Source organism: Eurytemora carolleeae, unplaced genomic scaffold (assembly GCF_000591075.1).
Source record: "Eurytemora carolleeae unplaced genomic scaffold, Eaff_2.0 scaffold271, whole genome shotgun sequence".
NCBI lineage: Eukaryota > Metazoa > Arthropoda > Copepoda > Calanoida > Temoridae > Eurytemora > Eurytemora carolleeae.
The window spans coordinates 197,427-212,707 of NW_019396164.1; the positions used below are offsets into that span (position 1 = coordinate 197,427).

The following is a 15,281-nucleotide window of genomic DNA, read 5'->3' on the forward strand; positions in this document are numbered from 1 at the left end:
TTCAAACAGTTTTATTGGATATATTTTAGTGGTTACATATATTTTTGAGTATTTGGAAACTTTTAATAGTCTTCCTTCTGGATTTGACGGCCTTCTTTTCTTATAACATCTTGTAGCCGGTGGGGCAGAGATGCCATCAAATGGCTACATAGAGCCTTATCATCGTCAATTTCTCTTCATGCTGTAATGATGGCTTTCTTCAGCTGTTGGTCATTAGAGCATTCTTTTTCAGGAACCTTTCCCTTAAGAATACTCCAAACATTTTCTATTGGCCATAAGTAGGGATTTTGGCACTGAAATCAGTATTGATGATCTTTCCCCACTTTCTGTCATTCCTCACTCTTCTCCCATAAACACTAAGGAACATCCTTGCACACTCCACACGCCGCTTCTTATGCTCATCTGACATTTTCTGTACCTTATACTTGTGGTATGCGTATGCCTTATATTCATATTTTTTCATGATTCTTACAACTGATGTTAGAGAGACTCCAACTCTTTTAGAAACAGACCGGATGCTCCTGCGTTCCTTATTGTTCATCAGTCTCTTCACCTGGGCAATCTTTCTTATTGGACAGAGGGTTGTCCGTTCACCTTTAGGTGATCAGCACAGAACCCATGCATTGCAAACTTCTTCTTCTGGTAGACAAGAAAGCTTCTCAGGCTTTCTTTTTTGATTGCATTGAGAGTGTCAGGACTGGGGACTGCACCAATATACAGCCACTTTATTATTTTACCATCACTGGCATGTGGCCTTTTCTGGAGATAGGTCTCTATCTGTGATTTCAAGATGGATTTAAGCTTTTTATCCATTTTTTGCTGGTAGATCCACTCTCAACTCGACCCAAAATAAAAGTTTTGCAGATTTTCATCCATTATTATATGGATTTTCTTAGTAATAATCCAAAAAATCCGTTTTGTGTGGTTTTTTTAGGTTCACCCTTTATCTCGGCCCTAAACTGGTATTGGATGCATAATTTTGCAGTTATGCAAATAGCGGTGATAGCTGCTTAAGCAACTCTCAAGCTTTATATATATTCTGGATACATACTTTAGACAAAATAAAATCAAACAAAAACTTTCCATGAATTATGCATAGTTTCATAATAGAAAACTTTAGAATTTTATTTGTTGAGAATGATGCAGAAATTGCACATTTCGGGTACGTAACAGAGGCAATTTGGTTAATAATCAAGCAATAAATGAAATTATTTGGATATTGTTAAAATAATATGGATGTTGCAGAATAAGTAGGATTAGAAATTTGATTCAGTTATCTTGTTTTTATTACATATAAGTTTTGCTTCTATATGCGTTTTAAATCTATATAATAAAACAAGACATTCATATATATGTTGCATATAGCCAGCCAAACGGCTGGACCGATTGGGCTAACTTTTTTTGTGGACTCTCATGGCTAAAAAAATTAGAAATTTTGTTTTTCAAAAAAAATTCTATTTCAATTTTTTTTTTCAAAATTTTTTTTTTTCTGGCAATGCCGGGCCTTGAAGCTAGTATAAAAACAAAGTTGATGGGGGTTTTCTTGATAACCTTTGAATTTAAATGAGATTATTCCTATACATTTTTATGCTGATGCAAAAAAACCGATTTTTGCAATGTTTGAGAATGATGAATTGAGATGAAAACCACCACAAACTATGCAAAAAATCTGATTTTGCAAAGTAATTTTTAAAAAAATGTAATACAATTTTCTAAATGCATTAGAGTGAAATTTTCACTATTTCGATAGATTGGTAAGCAGAGTTTTTCAAAACAAACTTTCAGAATAGAAAAAATTATAAAAATTTGAACTTAATTAATGTCAATTTTACGATCTAACAATCTATCTTTTTTTAAAGATGATAAATTCATTTGATCTTACAATGATACAGCAGTAAAAGATGAATAACCAATTATACTTGCAGCTGTCTAGAATTCAAATGTAAAATTTAAAATTTCCCAATATTCGAATAAATAATTTCTTTAAATGTTTGAAATGCATTTAGCCCATAGCAACCCCTCCATCCCCCCCCCCCTAAACAATGAAAGGGACTGTTCAGAAGTTTGATGTAATTGGTAGATACCATTTTTTTTAAAGAGGACTTAAAAACCGAAAAACTGTGAAAGTATTGTCGTCTTCTTAGGATTTCTTATTTTTTAGCTTTTTATATCAGAATGACAGACTTGCAAAATTCATATTGCTCATTTATTTCTAGATTAATCTTAATTGATTAATTGAAAACGATGCTGCTGTGAGTTCACAGGTTTAAATAATTAACTCGTTGATTTCGGTTAAATATTTTAGCTATAGTTTAAAGTTAAGGTTTTTTAAGGCTCAAACGGCACTAGGCCGAAACTTAACATTTAAGTTGAAACTTAACATTTAAGCTGAAACTTCACGTTTAAGCTGAAACTTAACATTTAAGCTGAAACTTAACATTTAAGCTGAAACTTAACGTTTTAGCTGAAACTTAACATTTAAGCTGAAACTTAACATTTAAGCTGAAACTTGACATTTAAGCTGAAACTTAACATTTAAGCTGAAACTTGACATTTAAGCTGAAACTTAACATTCAAGTTTAAACTTTCTTTTAGGCCGAATTGAATTTCTGAGTTTTAAGTATTACGTAAAATGAATTAAACGAAATATCTTAAAGAATCAACTTTCTGTAGTGTATTCTACAGGGTGTCCAAAAAACATGGGAATTCAGTGACGAATTCGTTATGGATTAGTATTGTAATACCTAATTTCAAAAGCCATAATATCATTATGTCTGCTAGAGTTCATTTTCTGAAAAGGGTGAAAGACTGTAAAGATGTGTCTATAACATGTCCGCAAGATGAACAGTGAAGACGGACAAGTTTACTCTGTTTGTATACTGCAGTTTTCTTGTTTACTAAGTACAACCGTATGCAATCAAAACAAACAAACAAAATGTGAACATAACAGACGAAACTCTTACAGATTACAGCTTTCTCAGAGAAGGTATCGCTATACTTAATCAAAGAATTGTTTAAAAAAGACTATATCAAATTCGTCACTGATTTCCCATGTTTATTGGGACACCCTGTAAATCACGAAGTTGATGGTTCTCCATATATCTGAAACCTGAAAATAAAAAGCAACCATGTTAATCGCTGGGTTACAAATAAGCACCTAGATTTAGATAAAGTTCTAATGACATGAAACCTCGGTCGAATTCAAATTTTCTCTCCTTTAATCAAGAATTCAAAGACTGGTTTAGATTAAAATTAGAAAATTCTGCTGCATAATTTATAATTAGTTTTCAAATGATATGAGCAGCTTAAAAATATTCTTTGATATTCAAAATTCCCAAATTCCATCTTGGGTTAGATTATTTGGATCAAAAGATATTTTTAATGAAGGTCATGCATGCATAGTACAATTTTAAATTCGCCAATTATACACTTAAATATTAAAATATATAATTATGTCATTTAATGGGTAAAAATTGGTTTTCAAGTCAAGACTCACTTTACTTTACTTTCCTTATACTTTAATCATAAAATACTTAATCTTTGCAACCTAGAGCTGTAATTTAAGGGATTCGAAAAAGATTAATATCAAGCTGACTAAGCTGCCATCCCTGATACATTAGAATAGATTGTTTAAGCAGACCAAATAAGTTGTCAAGTACAATAGATGGCAACAGAAAAATCGACCAACTGAGCACAACGTCACAAGTGTCAAATGTAAAAAGAAAGACGACATGTCCTCAAACTAGTTTAATTATAGGCTTGAATTTGAGTTTGGATTTGAATTTTTTGAAAATTTAGACTTTTAACTTTTTGAAACAAGTTATAAGTTATAAGTCTCTACTGTAGTCTCTACTCATACTCAATGTGTTCTTAAAATATATTATTCTACAAAAAATAATTTTGATTTCTTTGTCTTATAATTGTAATGCAGTTTTGGTGGGTTAAACTATGACTGAAATATACACATAATACACAACAACAACAAAAAACAATAAGAAAAATACAAAAATATTTTTATTCAATTATTAAAAAATAAATTGACCTTTTTGTTTCAAATTTCTTATCATTTAACGACCGAGTTTGTTCACTACTACATTTAGCAACCTTATTCTTTGGAAAAACCGGATTTTCACAATGTGGGAACACATGGATTTCATTAGTCTCGTAAATTTTTAAAGAATTGAGCCACGCTTTCTTCTTCTTTTTGTTCTTAGGAAATTAAAATCTGGATGTCCCAGGGTGTGGACGGCATCCATGCACGATACAAGTTATTGGCCCATCCCCTGAATGAAAAAAATATAATAAATGAAAACCCAAAAATATCATTTACTTCATAATAATAATGTTGAAAAATATACAAGCAAATCACACAAGCACCCACATTTCAAAATTCAAATATAAACACGTCTTGTTCCATTAAACACACAGCAGATCTAATATTTTGGCTTATAAAGAAACATCAGAAAAACAGCTTACCTAAAAAAATGTAGGAAAGTTTGTATTTTTTTTTTGATTATTTATGATTATTTATGTAAAAAAAACATTGTAGATTTTCCATTAATATTAAAATTTAAGCACTTTTTAAAATTTTCATATACTTATTATATGTTCCAAAAAAAATGTAAAATGCATTTGCGAAAAAAATTAAATATCCTTATAAGACGACATTTAATAAGAAAATTACCTTTTCTTGTTGCCTATATTTCCCCCGGTCCCCCCGGACCTGGGGGTTTATTGTCGATTAGACCTTTGGAGCATTTCTCCGAATATACCATTATAGCTGTAAATCGCAGCCAATGATGTCGTAGACCTTTAATTTTTTTATATCTTCTAACTCAAATATTCAATGTTTTCCACCATTAAGTTGCCAAGACTCAATTTGAGGTTCTAACCTCATCTTAAATATAGTGTGATTGGGGATACTTTTCCTATGAAAATGGCGTTATATAACAAAAACAATATTCTATTACAGTGAAAAAGGACATGTCATACAAGAAGTCGATACAGCACAACAAAATTTCGAATGAACTGGAATTTAAAGCGGTATGCATATAACGTCTAACTAACATAAATTTCACGCAAGATTGACATCGCATGTGGTTGAGATCATAATTCATAACTCCTCTTCTTAAAATACTATTAAAAACATGTTTTGAATTTTTTTATATGCAACTAATTAAATCACACTGTTTACTAGTGAAAAAATCAAAACTAGAGGACCTGCGAGTGTGACTCACTTAAGGTTTTGGAACACTGAAAGTAATTAGATTGAATTAGCTAGAAGATTTTAAAGTCGATTAGTGCAATGAAAGAACATAGATTGCCAAGATGGTAATCTCCATCCAAATCTATATGTCTATATATATCTAAATATATATAATATATATATAGATAAATGGGAAATAATTAATTCACTTTGGACAAAAGAGTATTTAGTTTTGGTAAACAATATGTCTATATAATGGCTATAGGTGGATCCTTTTTAATGAGGTAGTCGTTGAACTGCATAGGAGGAGTTCATCTACACATATTTTACTTTGAATCTGTGATCCAGGATGGGTATTTCAGTTACTTCTCTCGAGTTCATTAAATCCAGTCCCCACCTGTATTGTAAAAGGTAAACTTAAGACAGTATTAGGATAGGATCTAAGTTAGATAGAAAAGGTAATTAGATAGTTCAGTATTTACTACTTTTTTAATCTATTTATGAAAAACTATACTAAAAACAATATACCTTAATCCCTTCCCCCTTTCTTTCTCTATCCATAAACCTTAATCCCCCTTCCTTCTCTTACCATAAACCTTAATCCCCCCCCCCTTCCTTCTTTTACCATAAACCTTAATCCCCCTTCCTTTTCTTAACATATACCTTAATACCCCCTTCCTTCTCTTACAATACCTTAATCCCTCCATCCCCCCCTCCATACACTTTCACTTATACCCCCCTCTCTATACACCTTCAATACTTTAGAACAAAGTTTCAAAGAAAACATTATTCAGAAATTAATGGATGATAAATAGCTTGATACATAGATTAATAAAAATTCAGATAGAACACGAGCTGTTGTCTTCTCAAGATTTAGGGGTTTTTCGTTCAAAATAACCCTGAGTCCGCCCAAAGGAGTTACGCGCATGCTCTCTCTCTGGTTTGTAATTCAACGCAGCATGACGTTTGTACTAGCCCGAAGTTTGTACTATTCAGACGTTTGCCCCAGTTCGACGTTTGTACCAGTCCTACTTTGTAAGTCCGACGTTTGTACTAGTACCTATTAATCTATGGTGTAATAGATATAACTATTAAATAATGTAAGTTTCAGCAATCGATCCCTTCCTGGGGAAATGCCTGTCTGTCCAGGCCTTTTAGTTATATAGGAATAACCATGATGGATCAAATTTCAAAGACATATCTCTACAGTTTTTAAAGTGTTTCATTCTTTTACAAACAATTTAGTGTGACTTTCCACGACTTTAAGGGAAAATGTAGTAAATGCCCTACTCCATAAATGTCTCTCAGACCCGTATCAATCCAGGTACAACTCAATCCCTCTCGTTGGTCTACAAGGCATGAGAGATACACAGTTCAATAACACTTCACTATAAATGTCAATCCGGACACAATCTCTGAACCATAAACTATCAATGTCAACACAGACATATTCTCTGAACCATAAACTATCAATGTCAATCTTGAGACGATCTCTAAACCATAAACTATCAATGTCAACACAGACATATTCTCTGAACCATGAACTATCAATGTCAATACGGACACAATTTATCTAAACAATGCCCAATCTATGTTTATCTTTCAAGAAGTGATTTGGAGAATTTTTCGTTCGCTAAACAAGAAATAATTATTTTTTTCACCGTATTCAAAGCAGAGTCTATTCCAACTGACGTGTATTTAGATATCTATGTTACAGGTCAAGTTAATGTACATATTTACAAGATTTGCGATTATATATAAAGGTTTAGCTATGCTAATCACAATATAGGTTTGACGTATTCATTTACAGATGTAGCAAGGCTTGTTAATCGCATTACAAGTCTTGCGTAGTTAATGATAAGCACATTTAGATTTACATTTAATGTACAACGTAATATATCTAGGTATGTCAGGTTAACAAATATAAGGACTGCAACATTATTTGCTACAAAAAGATTAGATATGACAATATAAATCTTAAGGTCATCATAAAAGTTGTATCTTTTGTGGGTAAAAAACTTAACTCTAGAACCATCTGATGTATTAGATATTCAAATCTACGGATGCAAATCATTTATGTTCTTTTTTTGTAGTTTGTATTTAGTTATGAATATTTTAACCGTTGACATTTTGCTACTTGACATTTTGTATCAAATGCATGGTTTGTATAAATGAAAACTGCATAATCAAATTATAAAACCATTTAAAAGAAACTTAGAGAAATGCTCAAAGTAAATAACAGAGGAAAAATCTCTGCCTTGAAAGGCTAGTTGAAATTTGATGAGATTAAAATATATTAAAAAGAGATTTTACACTTTTATTAATTGGTTAAGTTGACGGAGGAAAATGTTCACCATATTCTATACTACATTGATTTTAAGGGACACACAGAGACTAAAAAGTAGTTGGCACTCAATTTTAGGCGAAAAATAACGATTTCATCAATGTAGATAATAAAACACAGCTCAGGTTCAAAGGTACAGTTGTAAACATGAGATGCCAATCTACAAATGGAGGGAAGTCATTTGATATTACTTCTACAGTTCCTTGAGGATTTTTTTCAGATAAAAAAAAAAAAAACAATAATGGATCTCCATTTATTTCAATGTGAATTCTAGGTAGGGGAGTGCAGTAGAACAGAAAACAATAATGTGATATGGTTCACCTTGAATCTTTATGTGTATAGTAGGTAGGGGAGTGCAGTAGAACATGATATGGTTCACCTTGAATCTTTATGTGTATAGTAGGTAGGGGAGTGCAGTAGAACAGAATACAATAATGTTTTATGGTTCTCTTTGAATCTTAATGTGTATAGTAGGTAGGGGAGTGCAGTAGAACAGAAAACAATAATGTAATATGGTTCACCTTGAATCTTTATGTGTATAGTAGGTAGGGGAGTGCAGTAGAACAGAAAACAATAATGTAATATAGTTCACCTTGAATCTTTATGTGTATAGTAGGTAGGGGAGTGCAGTAGAACAGAAAACAATAATGTGATATGGTTCACCTTGAATCTTTATGTGTATAGTAGGTAGGGGAGTGCAGTATAACAGAATACAATAATGTGATATGGTTCTCTTTGAATCTTAATGTGCATAGTAGGTAGGGGAGTGTAGTAGAACAGAAAACAATAATGTGATATGGTTCACCTTGAATCTTAATGTGTATAGTAGGTAGGGGAGTGCAGTATAACAGAATACAATAATGTAATATGGTTCTCCTTGAATCTCAATGTGAATTCTAGGTAGGGAAGTGGAGTATAACAGAAAACAATAATGTGATATGGTTCTCCTTGGTTCTCAATGTGAATTCTAGGTAGGGGAGTGCAGTAGAACAGAATACAATAATGTAATATGGATCTCCATGAATCTCAATGTGAATTGTAGGTAGGGGAGTGCAGTATAACAGCAAACTTTAAATTTTTCTCTTTGAACAATAAAACGCTTATCACCCTGTCAGCTGAGATAAGGATTGAAAATACTATAAGATGAGGTGGAGAATAAAGAATATAAAGATAGATAACCTAGATAGAACAAGAGAGGTAATAGATATCTTTCAGTTATTTAACTATTCAAGGGAATCAACTGTAGACGTAATAGTGAATCTCCTTTTACAAAGTAACATGTCAGAATAACAACGGTACCTTTAAAAGCTTGCTTTGGTAAATAATGAATTAGGTATTCATGATATCTCTTTTAAAAATCGATTATTTTCCGTCCTTGAACCTCAAAGGTTTACACCATGAAGTTGCAAAGATAAAGAGATTAGAAAATCTGATTTTGTGGCAAAAACTCGATTACTATTCGCGGATTTTTCTGAATAAATTGGTGCATTTTTTAAATAAAAAGTGTCAACTTTTCCTGAGCTGAAAACTTTAGAATGGGATATCCTTAATCCTGATCGGATAATTAATCTGGAGATTAAAAATGAGTGGAGAACAAGCAATATTTAATCTCGAGATTAAGAAAAAGAGTGGATTAAGCCTTAATCCCGATATCCACCATTCTAAAGTTTTCAGCTCAGGCAGCATATTTCAAAGTAACCATACTTAAAATACTCTGGGCTGGGTCATGTGAGTTTCAAAAAAATTGGGCCTGATCGGTTTAGCCTTTTTGACGTTTATTGGGTACAAACAAACAAGCAGGCACCCAGACAGACAATCAAAATATATTTAGATATTTAAATGTAAAAATTCTACTATTTCTTGTAAACCAAAAAAGCAGAAAAATCATTGCATTGTCTAAAACTCTTTATATTTGGTTTTATCGAAAATATGAAAATGCATTTGAATGAGATTAGTGTAGAGTTTCTTTCTCTTTTACTTTAAGAAGTCCCTGAAGTGCTTTAAAGAGACTGTTTCTTTAATTATCTGTGGCTTCACATGCCTGATTTCCATCGGTACCCTTTAGCACTATATCGGATTAGTACTGAGGAAGAAATCGTCGTTTTACTGTCTTGTAAAATATGTAATTTGTCATAATTTCCTTCCTTGGTTCTGCTGCATAAATTCGTAAGTCACTTTACCAAATCTTATCAATTTTTACCTAGAAAAACAATGAAATCTCTAAAGGAAAGGTCTAAAGGGACCCTATTTAATTCCTATGTTCTTGAATGGAGTGTTACATGAAATCAAGTTGCCGGCCCCGCTAAATGCATGATGTGTTTTATTTTCAGAAAAAGAATTTCTATTTCTAAAAGAAATAGTATTGCTTTTAAATCAATTAAGCAGCAACCTCAACAGTGGTTTGTATTCAAATATTTTCATAAGCGTGTCTTAAAAGTTTCTTTTAAATGCTTAAATACGCTTTATTTAAACATATATATGTAAGTTTGTTCGGGTACAATTTAATTAACTATTACCAAAATTTTTGGCGTTAAATTTTAAATTCCAGGTAATTACAAACTTGATTTTTTAAAACTATATTTTTGTTTACAATCTTTCGTAATAGTGCTTTTTGTACATAATGTTTTGTACATAATGTTTTTCATGTTCCAGGTTCTCTTCAAGTTTATCTAAACTTTCGTGTTTTCTTTGTTTACAGTGTAAGGTATCATACAAAGAAAGTTCTTCTTTTCTTTATCTTGGAATAGTAGAAACTAGTAGATATATTATATACAGAGTGTCCTAATAAACATGGAAATTGAGAGATGACTGGAGAGTCGTCTTTGTTTTCGGATATTTATTTCACAGCAAAGAAAGTAAAATGAAAACAAGGCTGTACGTCTGACGAGCTTTTAAAAAAGGGGTCTACAGCTTTCTAGTATCTTAAAAATTGACGAACATATTAGATATTAAGACAATTTTGATGCGTTTAATAAATTGAAATTTGTTCTAATTTTGCAATATCTCCGTCAATTTTGAAGTCACAAAAATGGCAGACCACATTTTGAAAGTCTCAAGACCAGGCGTTTTTAATATTAGATGTTTAAGCAGGAATAATGCAATTATTGTGTTAACGAATAAATGCAGTATGGTTTGGAGACGATATAAAAGTCGTCACTGAATTCCCATGTTTATTGAAACACCCTGTATTATATAGGAATGGGGTAAACCGTTGATATTTCAAACTTAGCCTTTTATATCTAACAGAATTCATAGTTAGAAGTATATTGAAGGTCTACGACATCGCGTTGTAACGATATAGTATGCGTATTGCATCCTGTATAATTCATAGTTAGAAGTATATTGATGGTCTACGACATCGGGTTGTAACGATATAGTATGCGTATTGCATCCTGTATAATTCATAGTTAGAAGTATACTGAAGGTCTACGACATCGGGTTGTAACGATATAGTATGCGTATTGCATCCTGTATATAATTCAAGTGAGGCTTCCTCAATCTAGTTGACCAATGAAGTTTAGTTCGTAGGCAACACCAAACATACAGTACGCGTATTGCATAAAAATGACTATTGTTTATGCTGTGATCAGTAGTACAAAGTAGAGATACAGTACATAAATAGAAATATTGCATAACATTGGGAAACTTTTTTTAAGTTGTCAAATCCATTATGTCTATTTATTAAAAAAATGCCTACCTTTGTTTTATTTCTATTGATTAAATAGTTTCATTTCTACAATTTACAGTATAAATTGTTGACACAGACTGCTTATTTCTTTGCACAGGGTGGGCTTCGTAGGCCTAAGTTGACCCGGCACGACATGCTACGTTTTTACGATAGGTTTTTAGAGTGCCATCTCACGGCCACTTGTTGAACATAATACCCATTCAGGGGTTAAGTTTTACAACTTTTAAAGAAAAATACTCCAACTTTAAACATGAAACATAACATTTATGAATTCAGTCTTTTTTTGAAGATTTTGTGTTTCGTATTCAAAGGATCCTTAAATATCCCTGAATACAGATGTTTGCTGATTGGTTGTGTACAGTACTTGTACACAATTGAACATGCTGTAGAAAATATCGCATGTTTTAGCTGAGAATCTATCACTGTAACTCTCTTATCTCTGATTATTGATACTATATATAGTATACAGATTTGGTGTTATCACGCATAAACAAAGTGATAAATCAGCAACAATCCAGAGGATAAAATGCAATGATAAAATTCAAAAATGACATGAGTATGGCAGAGAAGGTGCTGCTTTCAACTATTCAGAAGACCTCAAAATTATCCGTCTATCTCATATCCCCTTGTGTAAACCTTTGATATTTCAAACTTAGATTATTTAATCCATCAGAATTCAATGTTTAAAATATCAAAGTTTTGCGACGTCGGGTTTTAGAGATGGAGGGCTGGATTAAAAAGAGTTTGTGGCAAATCTTTTCCTTTCACTTGTTTCATAGAACGAACCCGATTTGTGTCCAGATATACGCAGCAAATCGAACATTTTTAAATTGAGTTTTATATTTTACAAAATTCCCTAGCTTTAAAAGTTACAAATGTTTCTTTAGAATCTCGCCAGTTTAAACTTAAAGTTTAGTTTGCCGGCACAATGCGGTTTATTTTATAAAATTAGACTCGTACAAAGGAAACTCAACCAAACTGAACCAAACTGCACAAAATTTCATTCTGTACAAAAAGAAAAAAGGTAGAAGTTCAGAATTTTTTTAAATCCCAAATTAAAAGTTGGAATTCACTTCATAGGTTAGGATTTTATTTTATGTTCATCTTTTTTGAATTTCCAAGCTAGGTTCGAAGAACACTTCGTGTAATTAAGAATTAAAAATTTCGTAGATTTTCCTGTTTGAACTCGAGAATTTCCCTGGTTATAAAGAAATAGAACTTTTTGAGGCAAACTTTTGATTTTGATCGTCTTTGAACCTTTTCTACGTATACACTTTTGGCCGGTTTTGTTCTGGAGACAAGGCAAAATATAACGATGGACTGAAAATCTTTAAACCATGTTCATAATTAAGTCAATTGATTCGAGGATATTATCTAATACAAACATTTAAAATAAACAACATTTAAATCTATAATTGATAGTTTATCAGATGAAAAGACTATTTTTTTCATAAAAAATTGAAACTTTATTAAAAGTCTATATCAAGGAATATCTTTCAGGAACTCTCTATAGCTTTGTTTACGAGTAAAATTTACTGCTGTTTCTGGGAGAAATATAAACGAAGAACTGCCCAATTTCTATTTTTTTAGAACCTGTAGTACACATTTAGCACGATATTTTCTTGAAATGATGTGAGTATGGCTAAGGGGAATGTGCAATGATCGTGTGTGAGAGGTGGGGAAAGCATGACTTCCAGATATTACAGCTGATTTGACTGAATGCCGCGTTCAATTAAAAGCATGACTAAGGGGGGATGAATTTTGTAGATCCAGATTAAATTATTTCGGTGTCCTGCCTGCGTAGAGACTGACAGCTGGTGGGGTAGGGGGAAGGGGAGGGTGGATGCGAATGTAGCTCTGATACGAATGCCGATATAGGTTGGATTTAAATGTTGTAAAAGATATTTTTAATGACGACAGGATAGGATACAAATGTTGATATAAGTTAGAGTTAAAGGATGGATACAAATGTTATGATTGCTAGTGCAAGCAGGTTGGATACAAATGTTAAAAAGGATGGATACTAATGTTATAAATTTGATTTGGGTTGGGTATGATTGTTAATTTGATCTGGCTACTAATGTTAAGGTTGGATACAAATGTCATGATGGATTATTAATTTGATACAGGTTGGAATGTTAAAAAGGATGGAAACGAATGTTATGATGGATTATATAGGTTGGGTTTCATTGTTTATCTGATCTGGATATAAATGTTAAGGATGGATACGAATGTTATGAATTTGAAATAGGTTGGGTTTGATTGTTTATCTCATCTGGATACTAATGTTAAGGATGGATACGAATGTTATGAATTTGATATGGGTTGGGATTGATTGTTTATCTGATCTGGATACTAATTTTAAGAATGGATACGAATGTTATGAATTTGATATAGGTTGCATATTCCCCACAGCCTGTGAGGATAGACAACAAACCCAAACCAAACCAAACCAAACCAAACCAAAACAAACTAAACCAAACCAAACTAAGCCAAACCAAACCAAACCGAGATGTCTTGTATTAAAACACTGCTTGAAGTTTTACGAGTTATTATGTCGAGGAATATATAGTTTAATAAAGAGTATGTGAGTCAGGGAATAATGTACATTAACTCCAACCTGCCAACATATCCGCACACAATAAATAATATTTATAGCATGCTCTTCGGGATAAACTTATTTGTCGGAGAAACTGATGAAAACTGGAAACTATTAAAACAAGAATATTTAGACAATTGCGTGCAGAAAATAAACTTAACACTCGTTCAAATCATCAGACTACTTGACTCCCAAGGTTGAATTATTTAAGGTCTACGAACTTGGGTTGCACAGATATAGGAATTAGAAAATCTGAGTTTGTGACAAAGACAAAGTTTGTGGCTAGGAAACAGTTCCTTTGTCAATGATAAATGATAATGCTTGAAAATCATGCTTGATCAATGAGTAATACAAAAATAAGTTTTAAAAAAAGAGCGAGGAATGCATTTTTCTACAAGTTTTACGTCTTTTTGATAGCATGCCGTAGAATAATCAATATCGACATCAAACCGATTTTATAGAAAAGTAAATAATCCAAGGGAGAAGGGTGATGGGGTTCTCGGTAGTGGGTTGGGGGGTTGGTTCTAGTTTGAGGAGGGGGAAGGGGAAATGGTTCTAGGGGTGGGAATTAGGTTTCTATGACTACTAGATGAGAAAGCTGAATAATCTGACTGGAGTTTATACCTGGAGTTTATCAAATATATTTAACAAACAAATTCCTGAGAAAAAAAGGTAAAATTTCTGTTGTTTGACTCAAATTTTTGTAAAGATATTTTCTCGTGAAAGTAGAGCCGATGAGTTGTATTAAATCCAAGGAAAAACAAACAAAGTTAAAAAGAACAGAAACATTTAGCTTTCTTTTCATGTATTTCAAGATATCAACATTTATATATGTTCATTTACACCTGCAGTTGATCTAAGGATGAGATTTTAGTTTGGTTTGGTTTGGTTTGCAGTTTTTAATGGTTTTTTGACACAAGTTATCATGTTTCTATATATATCGCAGTTTTAAGCAAAGGAAAGAAATGTTGATGACATTGGAATTGAAAAAGAAACATGCTAAAGCCTCAAACTCTAATAAGATGTAGTTGTAAGCAGAAGTTTTCAGTATCTAGCTGCAAAGATATAGGGATTAGAAAATCAAAGTTTGCTGTAAGTAATCAGCACCTTTTCTGATTAATATCCTTGCATGAGCTTTTCTAAAAAAAACAGGCAATGGCGGAAATCTAAAAAGCTCAAATTGTAATTAAAACGGATCGTTGAATAAAATAAATAGATTTGAAAAATACCTCTAATTAAATTACATATATTTAGTACATAACTTAATTGAATTAAAAATGCAAAGCTTTCAAGGGTACCCTGGTGAATTTGACATACTCAAAGTTACCTTAGATTAGAGCCCCTTTCAAAAAGACAAAATGTATTTTATGACAAGTAGGATAGTTTTTATTGTTAAGAAAATATTACGAAAAGGATATTGTAGAAAATTATGACAGTTTCACGT

The 15,281-nt window shown here is 32.1% G+C and overlaps 1 protein-coding gene across 1 annotated transcript in view; it reads left to right on the forward strand.

Annotated features, from left to right (window-relative positions):
• Positions 1-14,478: 14,478 nt before the first annotated feature.
• Positions 14,479-15,281, forward strand: part of LOC111696917 (transmembrane protein 145) — a 39,492-nt gene continuing 38,689 nt past the window's right edge. Inside the window, exon 1 of the mRNA XM_023466704.1 lies at positions 14,479-14,509. The gene's annotated coding sequence lies outside the window, so the exon portion shown is untranslated. The remainder of the gene's footprint in view (positions 14,510-15,281) is intronic.